Genomic DNA, 19,944 nt, shown 5'->3' with positions numbered 1-19,944 from the left:
GCACTTCAAATTAGTCTGAAATTTAAAGGAAAACAAAGCGGCTACATAACAACCCAAACTATTTTTTAAAACTTGAGAAGCTTTTTAAAAAAATGTATAAGTTAGAGAATTGGACATATGTATAATGGTGCTTGTAGATGGAAAGTAAGAAGTACTTGCAGAATATGCACTACAATTGCAAATATGAGAGAAGATTTGAAGAAAATGTGATTTCTATGGGTAGCATCACCATCCAAAAATTATGCCAACATCCTCCTTGCTTGCCCTATTATGGGCTTAAGATGGAAATCCATTTTTAAAGAGTTTGTTGATCCTCTTAGACATGCAAATACAATTACTATGAGCTCTGAATTATTGGATACAAAAACTTCAAGCATGTTTGCACTTGCATGTGTTGTAGACATTTGTCCAAAACTCTATGCACATATAGGGCATGTAGACTATCTGCCAAGATTTCTAAAAGAAACGTAGATTTCTAGAGTGAGACTTTGAAAAAATAAAATGGAAGCAAGGTTTTCAAAACCTATGCCAAACTGGGACAATTGTTTAGAGATAAAGTAAACACCTACTAACAAAAGAAATAATGAATCCTTTTGTCATAAAAGTTTGATAGATCGGAAGTTAAGCCATGAACAGTTGTTTTATTTGTTTTACTGACATCATTATTTGCATAATTTCATAAAATTAATATTATAATTTTGCATATATATTGATTATATGGTATAACACATCATTTTAATTATCTATTTTTACAAATAATAATGTTGTTTTAATTTTGGTTTAATTTTATAAGTTGTTCTTATTAAATTTATTGGTTGATTTTAGTTTTCATTTATTTTTATTTCAATTACATTTAGTAATGGTCAATAAGATAATAACTCATAAATTATAGAAAAAGTTTATCCATTTGGAGATCATATTATTGTTTTTACATTATTAAAAAATTAAATAAAAATCAGGTTATTAAATTTTCAAAACGGCGAGATGCGAGCAACGAGTTTTCATAGTAGAGGAGGGTGTGGGTTTAGCAGAGGTAATAGAGGCAAAAGATTCACACAGGGGGGATAGGTTCCACCAACAACCTCTCCCATATGCAGATTTTAATCAACTTAGGAGGAACGAGATCTTTGACATTTGCAGAGATTCCCAAGCCTCAGGTTCTTCATCTAGATCATTGCCTTATGAGCCAAGTGATCATCATCCATCCAAATCAATTCATACATAATGGCTACTCTCATTCATTTCGTCTCCCAATAATAGATCTATTAAAAGACCTAGGCTTTTAACTTTTCCAAATAATATCTCCATTGGAAGGAAAAAGCAAGTGCACTATCCAATGAAGTAGCAAGGGATGGACTCTTCTGGGATGCCATGGCACGGATTTGGGGTTACAAGTAATGTTGATTCCTTTAAGGGAAACCGACATAGACATGAACATGATCGATATTATCTAAACAATAGCTTGGGCAAGGATTGCCGATTTGAATGGAGAAAGAAGGAATCTCAATTAGAATAAAACAATGCTTCCCCCATGAAGCCTTTATTTCTGTCTATAATATTTTTTGATCATTACCTTGAGGTGCATATTGCTCTCCTTAAAGACATTGCATTAATAGGTATGTTTGGCCGTAACCTGCTACCATTATCAACTATTTTGGATTGGGCTAGATCCATCTAAGAGGGAGTCAAGGAAGATTTTTTCATTGATTTGCAATGCAATTACTTTATAAGTTTGTTTGATTCCATGGCATGTAGGGACTCTATGCATAAACATTAGCATTTGTTTTATAAAGGGCAAGGATTATTCACCATTTCCAGGATGCCAAATTTCAAATCTAATGATGCCCTAGGCCAATTTAAGCACTTTTGGATCTGCCTACTGGCTTCACCATTGGAGTAGAAGGATCCCAACACTATTGAAATTATAGCCAATCAGATTGGAATTTTTATCAAGCATGATTTAATCTCCTACGAAAATTTTCAGAGAGATGTTTGAGTTTGTTTGTTACTTAACATGTCTAAGCCCAAACTGATAGGTGTCATGATCAAATCTAAGTGGGATGCCTTCAATTAGCTCATTGTGGTTCAAAGTCCAGAGGTTGTTGACAAATATTTGACTGTTTTAGGTCACTTTACATTGGACCGTTTGTAAGATCAAATCCCAAATGTTGAGATATGTTCTGATCATTCCATGGATCCCCTAAAATGTGCATGAGAAAATGCGAATCTCTTCCAAGCATATATGCAGGATTCAGTGGTTTTCGATAAGGTTTTTCTTAGTCAGGGCATGGTTCCTTTTCAAAAAGATTTTATTCCCACTAATGATTTTAGTTTTTTAATTCAAGTTCTGACATTATTGTGCTTCTTTAGGCACTATTGGAGGAAGAATACAAATGTGAGCACAAGCTCTATCAGTGCATTACTGTTGATGGGTCTAGATGATTCAGAGCCTAATGAAATCCCTTCATTACTGCTGGACATGATAGTGCATGATCTCATCTATCATAACAAACCTATTCATTTCTTACACATTTTCAATGAATTGAAAGGTAAGAAGATCCCCCAGCATTAACTTTTAAAAGTGGCCACAACTCTGTCAACAGCTTTTGCATCTAACTTTATTGATGAAATTGCAATTGAGGAAGAAGTTTTTATAAAGGAAATTATTCACTTGGACGATGTAATGTCTCTTAATCAATCTAATTGTCCAAATAGGACTCAATTGGTCAATGTGGAAAATACCTAGGGTTTAAATGTAGTATTGGAAGGAACAATTGATTCCTTATATCCAATACCATTCGACAGTTGTCAGATGAATGCTCTCATTCAACCTAAATTGTTAGCATGTAATAATCTTGAAGAAGTTAAAAATTTGAATGATCTGAATAAGTTGGAGCTTCCTTTAGATTACTATTAGATCAATGAGTTTGTAGAACCTCACATGAAGACAAGTAATCTCTCTGAAGAAGGCCATCTTCTTTTGAATGAATTGAATATGCAGATGTGATGGATCTAACTAGTAAAGAATTAGAAATTAGTCAACAAAATGGTAATAACATGGATAGAGAGTATTTTGGCCTCTCAATTCATTTTTCATTAGATCAATCCCCTACTATTGTCACCATAGTGAAGAAGACTCCAAAAAAGAGAGGTAGAAATCTGAAATATGAAAAGACAATATTGGAAGTGGATGTTGGTATTCAATCCACTCTTGATGATAACTTTTCATTAGTCAAAAGATTTGACAAGGAGAATGAGAGGTTCTCCTTGTCAACAATGAAGATCATTATGTGGAACATCAAAGGCATCAATGCCTCTGAGAAAAGAGGTAGAATCAAGCAGTTGCTCAATTCCACAAAAGGACATATTATTATTCTTCAAGAAACTAAACTATTAGAGAAAATTTTTGATAAGACATTGTTTAAATGGACTAATTGGCTTTCAATTCATGTAGCGGGGCATGGGGCCTCTAAGGGTTTAGAAATGTTATGGAATGCTAAAAGTATTCATGGTCATCTTATTGGGCAAGATTCTAATTGGTAGCTATTGAAAGTTGAACATTTTGATTTGAAATTTCTTCTCTTCAACATATATGGTCCCACATGGACAAATGATAAGAGGATCCTTTGGGCTGTACTGATGGATTTTATCCAGCAAGAAAGAGAGATGCATTTTATCTTGGGTGCAAATTTCAATGCACTACTATCCATGTCTGAAAAGAAAGGGGGAATTTGTTTGCCTATTAAAACTATCCAAGATTTTTCTTCGTTTGTGGAAGATAATAACTTAAGTGACATTTTTCTTGAGAATGGATTATACACATGGATTAATTGACATATTGGTTTTTTAGAAATTGCTAAGAGATTGGATATGTACTTGTTTTCACAATCATGGAAGCTATTGAGTTTTAGTTTTAAATCTAAAATCTTACCTTTTGTTGTATCAGATCATTTTTTAGTTCAGTTATTGATATCAAAGAACAACATGCCGCAAGGTCTTTATTGGTCTAGTTCTTTTAAGTTTGAACACATGTGGTTCAGGCATCCTAATTTTATTATGTTTTTAAACAATGGTGGATAAATTCTCTAACCTATAGGGATCCTAAAATGCTTCAGTTCTCTAAAAAGCATCATTAGATGAAAGGGATGATTAAAGAGTGGAATGCAAAGGTTTCCAAAAATGTGTTCAAATAAAAACAAGATGTCTCAAGAAAACTTGAGAAGGTAAATTCAGTCATCATTCAAAAAGGTCTTAGTCCGAATTTATACCATGAACAAAAATCCTTGAAAGAAGAATGAGAGGAGCTTTGCAAAAGGGAGGAGATTTATTGGAGACAAAAGACTCGTGAACTATGGTTAAAAGATGGAGATAAAAACACGAAATCTTTTCATGAATCTGCAAGAGTTAAAAGGGCTATTAATACTATTTTTTCAGTTAAGCTCTCAAAATTTGGTCATCTTATAGAAGAAGACAATCGTATTAAAGAGGAAGGTAATCACTTTTTTACAAATCTCTTGGCTCACCCCCATTTGGATCTTATTGATGATAGTTTGATTAATGAATTTATTGGTTGTATTCCCCCTCTTATTATAGAAGATCATAATAGGATGTTACTTGCCCCTTTCACATTGGAAGAAATTAAAAAAGTAGTATCTTCATTCCCACCCAACAAAGCCCTAGGTCCAGATGGATTTACAGGTCTTTTTTATCAAAAATGTTGGGATTTTATTAGTTCTAATTTATTAGCAGTGGTAAAAGAGTCGAGAAGGAATGCCAAGATAATTAGGAGCTTCAATTCAACTAATAGTCCAAAAGTTAAGTAGTTGGCCTCTTTTGCTGATTTTAGGCCTATTTCATTATGTAACATGATTTATAAATTGATTACCAAAGCTATATACATGAGGATTAGAAATTGTATTTTCGGTGCCTAGTTATCAGTCATTATTAACGACAAGTCAATTGGTTTTTTACCCTCTTCTCAAGGGATTCGTCAGGGTGATCCGATATCTCCAATTTTATTTATTCTTATGGATGATGGTTTCAAAAGATTTGTCAATAGATCTTCACAATTGGGCTTATGGCAAGGAATTTTGATTCCTCATACATCTATTACAGTTACCCATTCCTGTTTTGTTGATGATACTCTTCTTTTTGGTAAGTCAAATGTAAAGGAAGCTACCCATATTAAGTAAGCCTTGGACCTATATTCAAAAGTTTCTAGTCAGAGAATCAATGCCAACAAATCTAAAATTTTCATTTTCAACACTAATGGTGTAGTAGTACAGAGGATTTCTTCAACTTTGGGCTTCCTTGTGGATCAACTCCTGTCAGTTTATCTAGGCATTCCTTTTTTTATGGGAAGCAACAAGATGACTTTTTGGCTTCCTATCATTGACAGAATTGGGGCTAGGATCTTAGCCTAGAAAGCTAGATGATTATCTTTGTCAGGCCATATTTTGCTAGTTAAAGTTGTCCTAATAGCTATCCAAAACTATTACTTGTCAATTCTTAATGCTCCCTCTTTTATAGTCTTGCAAATCCAAAAGATTATTCGAGATTTTATATGGAAAGGAAATTAATTAGATAAAAAGAAGCTTCCTCTTGTTTCTTTGCTTGAAATGGCTCATGACAAGGCATCTAGGGGTGTTGGGTTGCATGATATTTGTACTAGAAATAAGGCTTTGGAGGCAAGCTTGTGTGGCAAATATATATGAAATCTGATGCAAAATGGTGTTCAATCATGCAAGAAAAATACTTAGATTCTCCAAGTCCTCCCAGAATCTTTACTTTGTCTAATCCTCCTTTAGGTTCAGCCATATGGAATTTTATGATGTCTTCAAAGGATAATGTTTGTAATTATGTTACTTGGGAAATCCATGGTGCGGAGAAAGTAAAGTTTTGGGAACATTCATGGAATGGATTCCCCACTCTATGTAGACAAGAAAAGTTGGATGAAGCATGCCAAGTCCTAAAAGCTGAGTGTGGCTCCTCTTTTTGGGATTATGTTTTGGTAGTTGAAATTCATTCAAGAAGTGTTATGTGGAAAGAACCTCCAACACATCTTCTTATTCAGCCAAGTCTCCTTTCTTTGAGGGACTTTCTTGTTGAAAGAATTGTTTTCATTTCTAATAGGGAAGATATAGTTAGATGAACCCCATCCAAATGTGGTGATTACTTAATTTAGGAAGGTTATTGTCTTCGACAAATAGATAATTCAAGCAAGAAGTGTAGAGCTTTTTCCTTTTGTTGGAATTCTATTGTGTTGCCAAAGGCTAGATGTTTTCCTTGGCTAGCCCTTAGAAAAAGGATACTCACTAGCAAACGATCATTCAGGCTAGGTATTGTTGAATCTTTTGTTTGCAAATTATGTAACAAGGAGCTAGAAACTACATATCACCTTCTTCTTCAGTGTCCTTTTTCTTATCAATGTTGGGTTTTTGTGTTGAACAAGCTTCAAATGTCTTTACCTCTTCCAAAAAGTCTTTGGGTCCTATTTCAATCTTGGCCAGTTGCATTTTTGGGATCTCTATTTACATGTATTTTGAAGTGCATCTCGATTGTTGTGCTCTGGGCCATCTGGTGGGAGCACAACGAGATCATTTTTTGTAATGAAAAATTATACCTAGAATCTGTGGATTGAGAATGCAATTTCAGAAAGAGTGAGTGCAAATATATCCAATTGTGTGAATAATATTGCAGTATCTGCTTGGGATTATCTACTTTTAAAATTGTGGAAACAAATAAAGTTGCCTCCAATTTTCTCCCCAAACTTGAATTCTAATCATCAATCTAATCGACTTCATATCAAATAGTCTCCACCTTCTAGAAATTTTCTAAAGTTAAATTTTGATGTTTGCTCTCATGGGAACCATGGTAAGTCAGGCTTGGGTGCTTGTATTAGGAATTGGCAATGTGAAGTAGTTGCAATCGAAGTAGTTGTTTTACCAAATTGCGCTAACAACCTTGCAGAAACTCAAGCCCTATTGGCATGTCTAGTTCTGGCTAAGAGATCATCCATATCAAAGGTGATTATCAGGTAATTATAAATTCTTTTTCCTCTCGCTGTCTTCTCATGCCTGGAAACTAACCTATATCCTTCAACAATGTTGGGATTTAATTGACTCTTTTCATGCTACTTGTTTCTCTGGTACTCTGAGGGAGGGCAATAAACTAGCTAATTACCTAGCTAATCTTGGTTGTGAAGGCTCCATGTTTGAATCTTGTCATTCAAAGGTTATTTTTTTGAAATTCCCATGCTTAGCAGAGTGTCATATTTGGGACACAGAGAAGATGAATGAAGCTTTATAGAAACTAGTGCAATAGTTGTTTGATACACTTATCACTTATTTGGCTATTAGTTTTCACACTTTTTGTTCATGAGGATTCATCTCTTTGCTGAAAATGGAAAGTATGGAGTTGGCCTTCATGGTTCATGTCCTAGATGTTGATTTGGATGGTATTTTTCTATTTCACAAATGCTCCGATTAGACAGGTAGTTCAATGTTCTCTTGATTTTAGTTAAATCTTTCAGAAGGAGAGGCTCATTGGCATAATTGGACCTTGCTCATTTCAAATTATTTGTATATACCATGTTTTGGGAACTCTTGCTCAATGCAGAGTAATTGTATTTCACTATAGGTATGTCTGTTATAACCTATTAGCCTTTAGCTCTTTTGTACTTTGTCAAGGATTCATAGTTTTCTTGATAGTTCTTTCTTTAATGAGCCCTTGAACTAGTTTATTAATAAATATAATATTTAAGTGGCTATATAACCTTTTGTTAAAAATAAATAAATTATATGAATATATGTTTAATTTTTATTTATACTATATGAAGTAAAATTTATGATTTGTTAGAGATCATTTTTCAATCTTTCATAGTTGAAGTCAAAATAATATTAAAAAGTCTTTGAAAATAACAAATTTTAAAAGAATGATTGAAATTATTAATATATATGCTTTTGTATATTTATTCTTTGTACTAGGCCAGAGTGCTACAAGATAGAGCCTCTAATGGAACACCAAAATATCCTCAAATAAGTTGACAATTTTTCCCATCACATTTAACTATTATTCAAATTTAGGAAAGGTAGGAACTTTGGCACTTGCGTTGCTTGTTGTATGCACTTTAGGTTCAATGGAAAATATATCATCAATTCGATGATAGTAATGCTTCTATCTTTTAATAAGTTTTCTCTCTCCAGTGTTGTGGCCTTTCTATTTGACTTGGTAAGTCAATATTAAGTTGTTCTTATAGTCATGTATCTTAATGTTCTTTAGTATAATAGTATATTAATTGATAATTTTTTTTATTATATTATGGATGATAATTATCAATGCTATTATTTTGATTAAATATTAATTATTATAATTTTATAACATTATAATATATAATTAAGATAAATAATATAATTTCAATTATAATAGTTGATGATTATATTCTTAATTGTAATAATAACTATTTGTAATTAATTATTTTATTTTATATATATTTTTGTTTCATTGAATCAATAGAATTATAAATATTTTCTCATTCGTTAATTATGTAATCTTGGACTTAATTCTTTTTATTATAATTTTTTTTCTCGAAAATGGGATATTACAACAAGATTGTATTTTCAAAATTTTAAAGCTAAGTATGCTAAACTTTGCTACATGTGCTATCTATTATATAGTAGGAAACAACTTTCAGTGCTCTTAGAAAACACACAGACAATATTCATGTCTAGCGGTTTCTCTAATTAGATACAACTTGTTAAAATATGAATTAGAAAATTTAGACTTTTTAGAGTGATTACTAAATATAATTTAAAAACAAAAAAACAAAAGGCAAGAAGTGTATATATAAGTATATAAAGAAAAGAAAAAAGTAAAGATAGGTACAATAAGAGAAAATGGCAAGAAAGCCATCAATATCTGTAAAGAGAAGAAAGAGTAAGATTAGTAATATATGCATTAGCATTCACAACATCCATCATCTAGTCAAAATTTAGATACATTAACTTTATCCAATTTTAGTACTTTTGAGATACCATGAAACTCTGTCAGATTAGGAGAATCTTGAAAGAGTGAAATGCTATATCCACAACATGCCAAGTTGGCAAACATATCAGCCAAAGCATTACCCTCTCGATAAGTATGACAAATATGGAAGTCATGAACTTGGTGCAACATAAACCAAGCTTTTAGAAGAACATAAAGCGACAATCTATTAGGACAAGATTTGGAAATGGTGGCTTGAATAATAATCATGGAATCACTTTCAATAATCAAATGTCTAAAACCTTTGTAAAGAGCAGTTTTGAGACCTAGCAACAAAGCCATAGATTCAGAGTGATTGTTTGTTGAATTTAGTAGTGATATTGAAGACCCCAACAAAAAATTACATGTGTGATCTCTAATGACAAAACCAAATGTAATTCTATTAAAAGTTTATCTTTCTCTATTTTTATGGCAATATTATATCTACCTCTGAATTTATTCATATGGTGGATGTGAAGTGTTGCTAGTACACTGCACATTTTCTTCTGTGACGAGGACTATATTTTTCTCATTAAAAAGTGTTTACCTGGATGTATATGGGACACAATTTCCATAATGCTGGTGTAGTCTTTGTTGTGATATTTTTTCTACTTGAATAATTGTTTTTTATAACAACCATAAATTTTAACTATAAATATAGTATATGTTGGGATACATGGTAGAGATAGAGAAGGAATATGTGTCTTACATTAATCAAATCTTTTCTCTTCACTTATGTGTTACAGGATTTTCTGATTTTAATTCATGACACTTAATGTTAACATCTATTTAATGGGATTGGGGGTCTGTGTTGTGCAAGTTTGTGTCTTGTGTGAGTTTTAAAAGTATTTATTATTTATAGTTATGGCCATTGGTATTTGATAGCCTAGTGTCAAGTGTTTTTTTAACTTCGTGGCATCTTTGGTGTAGTAAAAGAATGTTTTTGTTCATTTTTTCAAAGTTGGTGAAGAATTGAAGATTTCTGCAATAAAATTCTAAATAAGCTTAAAAGATATACTCCCTATGGCCATGGACATGAAATGTTTTGCATTTCTATTTATTATTATTGAGATAAAAATACCAATCACTAGATGATTGCATAAATTAAATATTGTAGATGGCAAGGACTCCAACTAAGCTCTTGTTATATTTTAATTTATGATTTTTTTTTTGTTTTATTTGAAAAAAATAGTCTTTTATGGGTAGAAGAAACAAAATTATTGCTTAATTATTTTTTATTAATTAATTATTTTTATTTAAATTATTTAAGTATTTTATAGATTTATAATAATCACTAAATTTAATTATTATACATTCCATTAGTTCCTAATATTGTTGTATTGAATTTTAGATTTTAAAAATAAACAAAAGAAAACTATTTATCTTAAATTTCATTTATTTAATAAAATATAATAAGAAAGAAAATGATTTAATTTAGTTATTGTACATTTCATTAGTTCATAATACTAATATATTGATTTTTTAAGTTTTTCAAATAAAAGAAACTATTTATCTGAAATTTCATTGATTTAATAAAACATTATAAATAAAAATAATTCAAAAATTAAAAAAATAAAATCCAAACTTTTAACATGAATGGTATGACTGTTAACGCTTAACAACCTTTCAGTGAACACCCTCTTTCTAGAAAGAAAGACTAGAATAGAAGATGCTCATTTTATATTACGTATTTACAATATTGTAGGTTGTGTGCAATAATTTTCTAGGACAACATGGACAGGATTGTTATTGTTTGTATAGTTTTATTTCTCAGGTACATGTTATAATTTAAAAATATTGTGAACTCTTTCTTCTTTTAACTTGTTTCCTTCAATTTTGCTCATCTCCCTGTGATTTTTTGAAAATGTTCATCAGAAGCTTATTATTTCCCAGCTCCGTTAGTGTTAATCACAAATTAGTTTGACATAGAAGAAATTCAACAATTGGTTCGTGGTTCGGTGAGTCACCTTATTGTTGTCTAACAATTCCGTAATTATTTCAAGTTCATTTCTTTATACTCATTAATTTTATTGCTTTATGGCTAACCTTTTCAGGAGAAGATTTCTATGCTTGATTGTAAAAAAGTAACATCTAATTTAGCTTATTAAATTTTCATATCCCCTCACTCATTTTTTATTCTCCCACTGTTTTTGCACAAAACTATAACTTGTATTAATCTTTGTATCTATGTTAGTTGAGCATTTTGTTTGTAGTTTTCTTCCATGTGATTTGTCAGCCTTTAGATTAAAAGAGAAATTCCAATTTGTAGAACTCTTTCCTGCTTTTCAAGTAGGCATATGCTACATTTAGTGGGTCTACATGTGCATTTATGCACAATGACATGTTTTGATTTTGATTCTCTAAGAAGAATACATCTATTTCTATATCAATACACTGACGCCCATCTAAGTGTGTGTACCAGCTTCTAGCTTACACATTCTTATAGATTTTTTTCGCATATATATGGTTCAGTTGCACAAATTGGAGACTAACACTGATTTATACAATGTATTCTTATTTCCCTTAGGGGTCTTCAAATGCTTAAGTGAATTTATCTATGAAATATTATAACACACATATTGAACTCATAGACATCGTCATAACCAGTTTATAGTAGCAAAAAAATAAATAGTTTAATACTATTTTGTTGGTTTAGCGTATCGAAAGGGTGACTTCTTATTTTTGTTTTTGATTAAAGGAGGGAGGAAAAGGGTCCTAAACCTAGGGAACAAAAGAATATAGATCGTCTCTTCTCTGAGCCATTATAACCAAGCCTTAGAAAAGACCATCCTAAAACTTTGTGTTAGAGAATCACCAACATACAAAACTTAATTAAAAACTAGAGTTATAACTACTAATGCTAAAGTCTAACTTATCGGCCAAAATATTGTTGATAATCACAAAAAAAAGGATTCGTAGAGTACTATGGATTAACATAATTTAATTTGAACATAACAGTATTGTCCCAAGATTACGAGTAGGGACATAGTAACCCACATCAATGTTAAAGAGAAAAAACAAAATATTAAAAAAAAGAGCATGAAAAACCGAACGCTGAGAAAGCTAGGCGTGCTTTATATTCTCCCTATCCTCGACCAAGTACCTATAGTCTTCCCTCGAGTTCTGTGCTTTTCATTTCCACCGGAACATTGTTCTTCTACATTCCAACTTTTTAAGTTTTATATGATTAATAACAATACCAAGGATAACCTTCCACAACATCTCTTTCTAGACTCTGCATAAAGTTGAAATGGCCACACCCATTTCAATACCAGTTAACATTTCTTATTTTTGTTGATGTTGACTAATGTTAAACCTATAAAATAATAGAATTTATTTTCATTGTCTTTCCATAGTGAATAAATCATTATCTACAATACTTTAAACTATAAATAATGCCAATGCAAAAAATTCTACACTGATACTAGCAACTCATTATAAAATAATATATTTGATCTGTAGCATCCTTACATTAGAATTTCCTTCACCAAAGTAACTTGAAATAAAAGGCTGATCTTTTGTTTCTTCAAACTACAAATTAGAATTTTCTTTGGACGAAAAACACAAATGGTCATATCATAAAAACTTTGATATTCAGTACCATACTCTTGGGGTTCACATAATCTCATCTAGCTTTCTTACCCTAATAAACAATTGTGTGTAAAGTATTTTATTTGATAAAAGACTATGTACCTACCAAGTGCACACACAATTTTACAATACTTCTGGTAGAACATTATGTAGCTACGAAGTGCATTTTCTATAAGTTTTCAATGTCTCCAGCTCAGAATGAAAGGGATTTTCTTATAAGTTTTCAATGGCGCCAGTTCAGATTAAAATGAATTATTTGAACCTTGCTTTTTAGCAATGAGGATTCCTTGTTGGAGTGAACGACCACTTTGTTCCTTTTTAAGTTCTTTGACCATCTGTTTCATAATGGCTTCTCAAATTGAGCAAAAGGATTTATGTCTATTGTGCTTCATGAAAACCTTAAGAGTCAATCCAGTTCATGAAGATGTGAGCAATTCTATCCAACTTAGTGTTTATAATGTTTTAGTAGTCATTCAATTTCATTGATCAACTATACATAATATAATTATGAATTTTAGGGTATATGGTGCAATTATATATTAGATCCCTTACGTACCAATTATTTAACCATTTCACTGAATATTTTGGAAGATTGAAATTTTATATGAAGTATATAATTAATAGAACACATTTGATGCTTTTCTCCTAATTATAAGAAAATTAACACAGACATTTTTGTGATATTGCTATCAAGATTTCACTGTGTGATTTTGAGTCAAACTCGTTGACCCATGTTTCATGAGTAGTGATTCAACATGAATCCATCTCTCATGAGAATAAATGGAAGACTCCAAAATTATATTAGAATTAAAAAGAGATTTTTTTGAGCCCACTAGGTGCAACCCTAAAAGATAAAATTGAACGCCCAATTATTATTTTCTAAAAACTTTTTCCCAAAAGCAACTGCTGAACTACTATGGACTTTACCCTGTAAAAGATGTTGGACACAGTCAACAACTACACCCAGGCTATTATAACTTAATTGTCTATCTGTCACACATTTCCTATTATGTTGCTAATAGATATGGATGATGTCCTTGATACTAGGTCATACAGTCTTATCATCTTAGCCTCTAGAAACATCTTCTATTAATGCCCTCATCTCATAGGCTCTCTATATATAGATGCCATTGCATAGGTTGTAATCAATCAGTTTGTGAATAAATTTTTTTTTGAGGTGTTGCTGTTCTATTCTGTGTTGTTTATGTTTTCATCATGGTAACAGAGCAAGGTTTAGCCAAGTTCAGTTGGAGATTCATTTAGACATTCAGCTAGAAATATTGCTAGAGGGTTTTGCTGCAGGCAAATATATTACTAGAAATGGTTTGTTTGTAGGGCTGATATATTTTTGGAGTGATACTTTGTTGTTGCGCTGTTATGCTTTTGGAGTATTGCTAGATTTTTTTGAAAGCTGATTTTTTTGCTAACATGGGTTCTTCAAATGAAATTTTTCCTATTTTTGATGGAAGTGGTTTTGCAGATTGGAAGATTGCACTCAAGAATGCTCTAAGAGAGAAGGCTTTATGGAGGATAGTAAATAAAAAAATTGGGGAACCTCAACAAACTGATAGAGAAAAGGAGTTGTGGAAATGCAAGTTGGAGCAAGCTAGAGGTATTATTGGTAAAGCTTTGAGCCCCAATCTAAATAGAAGATTTGTTGATATTGATAACCCAATAGAGCTGTGAGAGACTTTAGAAAAAGATTATAAAGATGCAGACATTGCTAGCATGTTTAGTATAGAAGAAAAATTGATGAATTTAGATCCATCTGATTTTGGAAAAAGTCTGATTACTTCAATGAAGCTACCTTTTTAAATGCTCAACTAAAAAAAATAGGTGTTGAATATGCAAAAAAATATTTTCAGTTGATTGCAATGGTTGAAAGTAAGCTTCCCCAGCCATATAAAGTCTTTAAGGAATCAAGGAAAAGGGTTCTTTAACTAAATCCCAATACCCCCCAGCAAACTTTTGATCAATTTTGCAAATCTGTTTTAGATGAAGAAGTTTAGTTTATTAAAGAAGGGCATGTTAAGAAGAATCATGCATATACAACCAAAAGTAAATTTTTTAGAAATGATGAAAAAAAGAATTGGAAAAGAAATAATAAATTTTGAAATCATGAGAGTTCTAATCATTTTTCTAGAAATGATGGTGTAGAAAAGCAAGCTGGAAGAAAGCCCTTTATTTGTAGGTATTGTGGAGGTGAGAATCACATGGAGAAGTTTTGTTTGAAGAAGAGGGACAATGAAAGGCAGCGATATAAGCCCAAGCAAGAAAGGTTTAATGATGGAAAGAAGGATAATCATAGTGTTGTAGCTATCTCTTAAAAAAGGCAAGAGAAATCAAATGAGGAGGTAATTGCTACACCCAAAAGTATATCTAGTGTTAAGGGGGGATACTTTGCTTTAGATTCTAATAAAGAATGGATTTTAGATTCAGAGGCATCATCTCACATGACTAGGGATAGATCTTTGTTTATTGATTTTTATGAAGGGAAGAATTAAGATCAAGAAATTTCTATTGGCAATAAAATGAAACTTCTAGTTTTAGGAACAAGAACTATTAATGTAACACATGGGTCTTTGAAAAATGTTTTATTGGTTGAAGGATTGGGGGTGAATCTTATTTCAGTATGCAAAATAGTTCAAGTTGGATATGATTTTGTTGTCAATATTGATCAAGTTATTGTTAGAGATAGAAAAGACCCAAGCAATATAATTGCTATTGGTAGAGCTTATCATGAAGAGAATCTATTTAAAATTGTGGGGTTTCTTGATGATAAATATACACTCTCTCATGATTTTATTGCTCAGACTTATTATATGTCACAACTTTGGCATGCTAGAGTTGGACATTTAAATTATAGAAAATTACAAGATATGGTTAGAATGGATATGGTAAGAGGATTAACAAAAAATTCAGCTTGTGAAGGTGTGTGTGAAGGTTGTGTGTTAGGGAAACATCATCGAGATCCTTTTGACTTAGGTAAAGCATGGAGAGCTAATCATCCACTACAACTCATTCATAGTGATTTATGTGAACCAGTATATCCTTCACTTTTAGGTGCCAAGTACCTTCTCACTTTTATTGATGATTACAGCAAGAGAGTATGGGTTTATTTCTTGAAAGGAAAAAAAAAGTGTTTGAAGTGTTTGAAACGTTTAAGGCATTAGTTGAAAATCAAAGTGGCAAAACAATTAAATGTTTAAGGACGGATAATGGGGGTGAATATTGCAATTATGCATTTGAGTCATTTTGTGAAAATTATGGTATTAAGGTGCAAAGAATAGTTCCTTATACTCCTCAACAAAATGGGTTGGCCGAAAGAATGAATAAAACTCTTTTAGAAATAGCTCATTCTATGTTGCATTTTAAAAGTTTGCATAATAAATTTTTGGGGTTTGGCTGTTTCCTATGCTTCACATATTATAAATAGAATCCCCACCAAATCTCTCACAAATATTACCCCTGAAGAAGCATGGAGTGGTAAGAAACCTCACAATGGATATTTTAAAGTATTTGGGTGTATTGCTTGGGCACACATTCCTAATGCACAAAGGGAAAAGTTAGAACCAAACAGTCATAAGTGTTTGTTTATGCATTTTAGTGAAGAATCAAAGGCTTATAGGTTATATGATTTGACAACAAATAAGGTCTTTGTTAGTAGAGATGTGAAGTTTGATGAGCATTCACAACTTACAACCACTCTTTCTCGCTCTACAACAACAAATGCTTCTCATTTTTTAGATATTTTAGAAGGAAATGGAGACTACATTGATGAGGATGAGTTGTGCACTTCTACAAATGATGAAAATACTAGTGAAAATAACACTACTAATGCTTGTAATCAGACATTTTCTGCAAGTAGTGATGATGAAGAAGATGACTTTTTAGCTAGCCAATAGACAAGGAGTGTTGAAGAAATATATAGGCAAGGCTCAAAGATCCAAGGGAGGAATGGTAGTGCTCTCATGGCCAAAGTATTACAAGTTAATGACCCAAGATCATGTGAAGAAGCTAGAGGGAAGAAAGAATGGGAGCAACCTATGGAAGAAGAATATGATGCTTTGGTAAAAAATAGAACTTGGAAACTTGTGCCACTTCCGAAGGGTAAGAATTTCATTGGTTGCAAATGGGTTTATAAAACAAAATTTAAATCATATGGTGCTATAGAAAAATTTAAAGCTAGATTGGTTGCTAAGGGATTTAATCAAAAAGAGGGTGTTGATTATGAAGAAACTTTTGCTCCTGTCGTTAAAATGAATATAGTTAGAATTATTCTTTCTTTGGTTGCAAGTCTTGGGTGGCATATTCATCAAATGGATGTAAAAAATGCTTTCTTAAATGGAGATTTATATGAGGAAATATATATGGATCAGCCACTAGGTTTTGTAGATCAGCAACATCCTAATCTTGTTTGCATATTAAAGAAGTCACTTTATGGGCTTAAACAAGCACCAAGAGCATGGAATGAGAAGATTGATAGGTATTTTAACCTTCATGGGTTTCAAAAATGCAAATCAGATCCAAATCTTTATGTGAAGAGAGTGTAAAATGAAATTCTTCTTGTTGCAGTTTATGTGGATGATTTACTCATAGCTAGACCAAATATTGGGTTAATTAATGATTTGAAATTAGATCTTAAAGGGAAATTTCATATGAGTGATTTGGGTGAATTGAATTATTTTCTTGGCTTGCAAATTAGTAGACTTCATGATGGGTTATTTATCTCTCAAGCAAAATATGCTTTGGATCTTTTAGAAAAATTTAACATGCTTGAATGTAAGCCAACCACTACTCCTTTTCAATCTAGAATTAAGGTTACTAAAGAATGTATTTCCAAGAAGGTGGATGCTACTTTATATGGACAGCTTGTTGGTAGCTTGGTTTATCTAACACAGTCTAGACCAGACATTTGTTTTGCAGTCAATTTGGTATCTAGATTTATGTAGGAACCAAAAGAAACTCATTGGTTGGCTGCCAAAAGAATTTTACGATACATTCGTGGCACCATTTACTATGGAATTCATTATAGTTACAAGTGCTTAGTTTCTTTGATTGGTTTTATAGATTCAGAGTGGGGAGGTGATATAGATGATAGGAAATCTACTGGTGGTTATATTTTTCAGCTTGGGTCAGGTCCAATTACATGGAGCAGCAAAAAAAAAACTACTACATCATTGTCCTCATCTGAAGCAGAATATAGAGCAACAAAAGAAGCTGGAAAGGAAGTAGTTTGGATTCACAACCTTTTATTTGAGCTTGGTTTTGCACAAAGTTCAGCTACTCCTTTATATTGTGATAATCAAAGTGCTATCCAAATTGCAAATAATCCTATAATTCATGCTAAAATAAAACACATTGAGATTGATGTTCACTATATTCGGGATCTTGTTCAAGCAAATTTTGTTAATCTCCAATTTTGTCCAAGTGAAAACCAAGCAGCAGATATATTTAGTAAGAGTATGCTTGAGGTCAAATTTCTGAAACTACAAGGCATGTTAGGCATGATTGAGGTGAACATTAAGGGGGGATAGTCTTATAATGTTCCCCTCTCTCTTTTTATGTTGTAAAAAGGTACCTAACAAGGCTCAATGCCAGGACCTATCCTATCTATATATTTTATTGTAATTTCTCCCACACATTATCATTAGTGGTAGAAATTAAGGGAGGATGTTAGACATAGTCAACAACTACACCCAGGCTGTTATAATTGAATTGTCAGTCTATCACACATTTCCTATTATGTTGCTAATAGATATGGATGTTGTCCTTGATACTAGGTCATACAACCTTATCATCTTAGCCTCTGGAAACATCTTCTATTAATGCCCTCATCTCATAGGTTCTCTATATATAGAGGCCATTGCATAGGTTGTAATCAATCAGTTTGTGAATAAAAATTTGTTTGAGGTGTTGTTCTTAATTTTTTTCTATGCTGCTGTTATATTCTATGTTGTTTATGTTTTTATCAAAAGAGACAAAACATAACTACGGACTTTGCGTGTTTTAACCTGGATTGAAAATGTAGAGCTACATTTTAGAGGTTAGGGATCATAAACAGTCCCTGTTTATTACTTTCTCTGTAATTCCATAAGCTCTTTGCAAGTTCATACTACAAGCTGTGTTTTTTTCAGTATTTTGTGTAGGCTTCTGTGATTTCTGTATTATTTTTCTAATGTTACAAACTCTTCGAAGGTTATTTTCACAAGCTCTTTCTATTTTTCAGTATTTCCCTTAATTTAATCAGTCTCTATAAAATTCTGCTTAATATCATAAGCTCTTTGTAAGTTCATACTACAAGCTATGTATTTTTCAATATTTTGTGTAGGCTTTTGTGATTTCCGTATATTTTTTTCTAATCTTACAAGATCTTTCTATTATTCAGTAATTTCCTTAAGCTCTATGATTTCTACACAAAAAAGTGTAAATTCACATGATATTTATAAGTTATTTTCACACATCTTTATATATTTCAGCATTTTCCGTAAGTTCTACGATTTTTATAATTTTTTGTGTAATTTCATAGGAACTTTATATTTTTCAATATTTTGACTTAGGTCTAGTGTGTTTTGTAATTCTTTCAAGAATTTCGAGGTTTTTTGCAGGCAGATAAGGTTTTAAAGATTTCATATGAGGAGAGGAAAAATGAAGCTGAACAAGATAGCGAAAGCGTCGGCGAGGGGGAGGAAGAGTTTGATTGAAAAAAAAACACATGAGTTATCCTTTGAAGCGGCCCAGGTGTCTAGCTTTAGCATTTTTTTGGTAACAGGGAACTTATTAGCTCCCGTCGTGCAGGAAACTAATGCATCAGTTAAAGTGCAATTAAATACAATATTTTAATGAACTAACCAAAATTAAGAATTTATTTTTAAATTTTTAAAATTTTCATTTATTTAAAAATTGAAAATAATTGTATTTTTCTACTTTGTGATTGGCTACAACTATTTATAAAATTTTTACTTATTTAAAAATTGAAAATAATTGTATTTTTCTACTTCGTCATTAGCTACAGCTATTTATGGTAACCAAATAAATGAATTTTGGAACATCATTATTTGCAAAAATTAAGGGAACTTTAGAGATGGAAATACATATCTCGATATTTTTGCCTGCTACAATTGTAGAAATTTCTACATTATCAAAGAGGTCTACACTTCAACCATTAAAATTGCCACCATACATTTTAATGTGACAAAACCTTTACCAAAAGTTTCAAGTTTCAGGTATGCTCATTGAATTCAGTTTCAGGCGCGCTCATTAGATTTCGTCCGGTGATCTTTTTAGAGCTACTTCTGCAAGTTTTTTTTGCTAAATAACTCCTTTGGGCAC

The 19,944-nt window shown here is 31.8% G+C and overlaps 1 long non-coding RNA gene across 1 annotated transcript in view; it reads left to right on the top strand.

The window, feature by feature from the left end:
• LOC149533962 (uncharacterized) overlaps window positions 1-19,407 on the top strand; it is a 36,766-nt gene extending 17,359 nt beyond the window's left edge. The window contains exon 4 of the long non-coding RNA XR_016356943.1: window positions 19,221-19,407. This is a non-coding gene — a long non-coding RNA (uncharacterized LOC149533962). The remainder of the gene's footprint in view (window positions 1-19,220) is intronic.
• Window positions 19,408-19,944: the final 537 nt, after the last annotated feature.

Source organism: Cupressus sempervirens, chromosome 10 (genome assembly GCF_028749045.1).
Source record: "Cupressus sempervirens isolate cs-2001-9-10 chromosome 10, ASM2874904v1, whole genome shotgun sequence".
NCBI lineage: Eukaryota > Viridiplantae > Streptophyta > Pinopsida > Cupressales > Cupressaceae > Cupressus > Cupressus sempervirens.
This window is presented reverse-complemented; position numbering and strand designations above follow the sequence as displayed.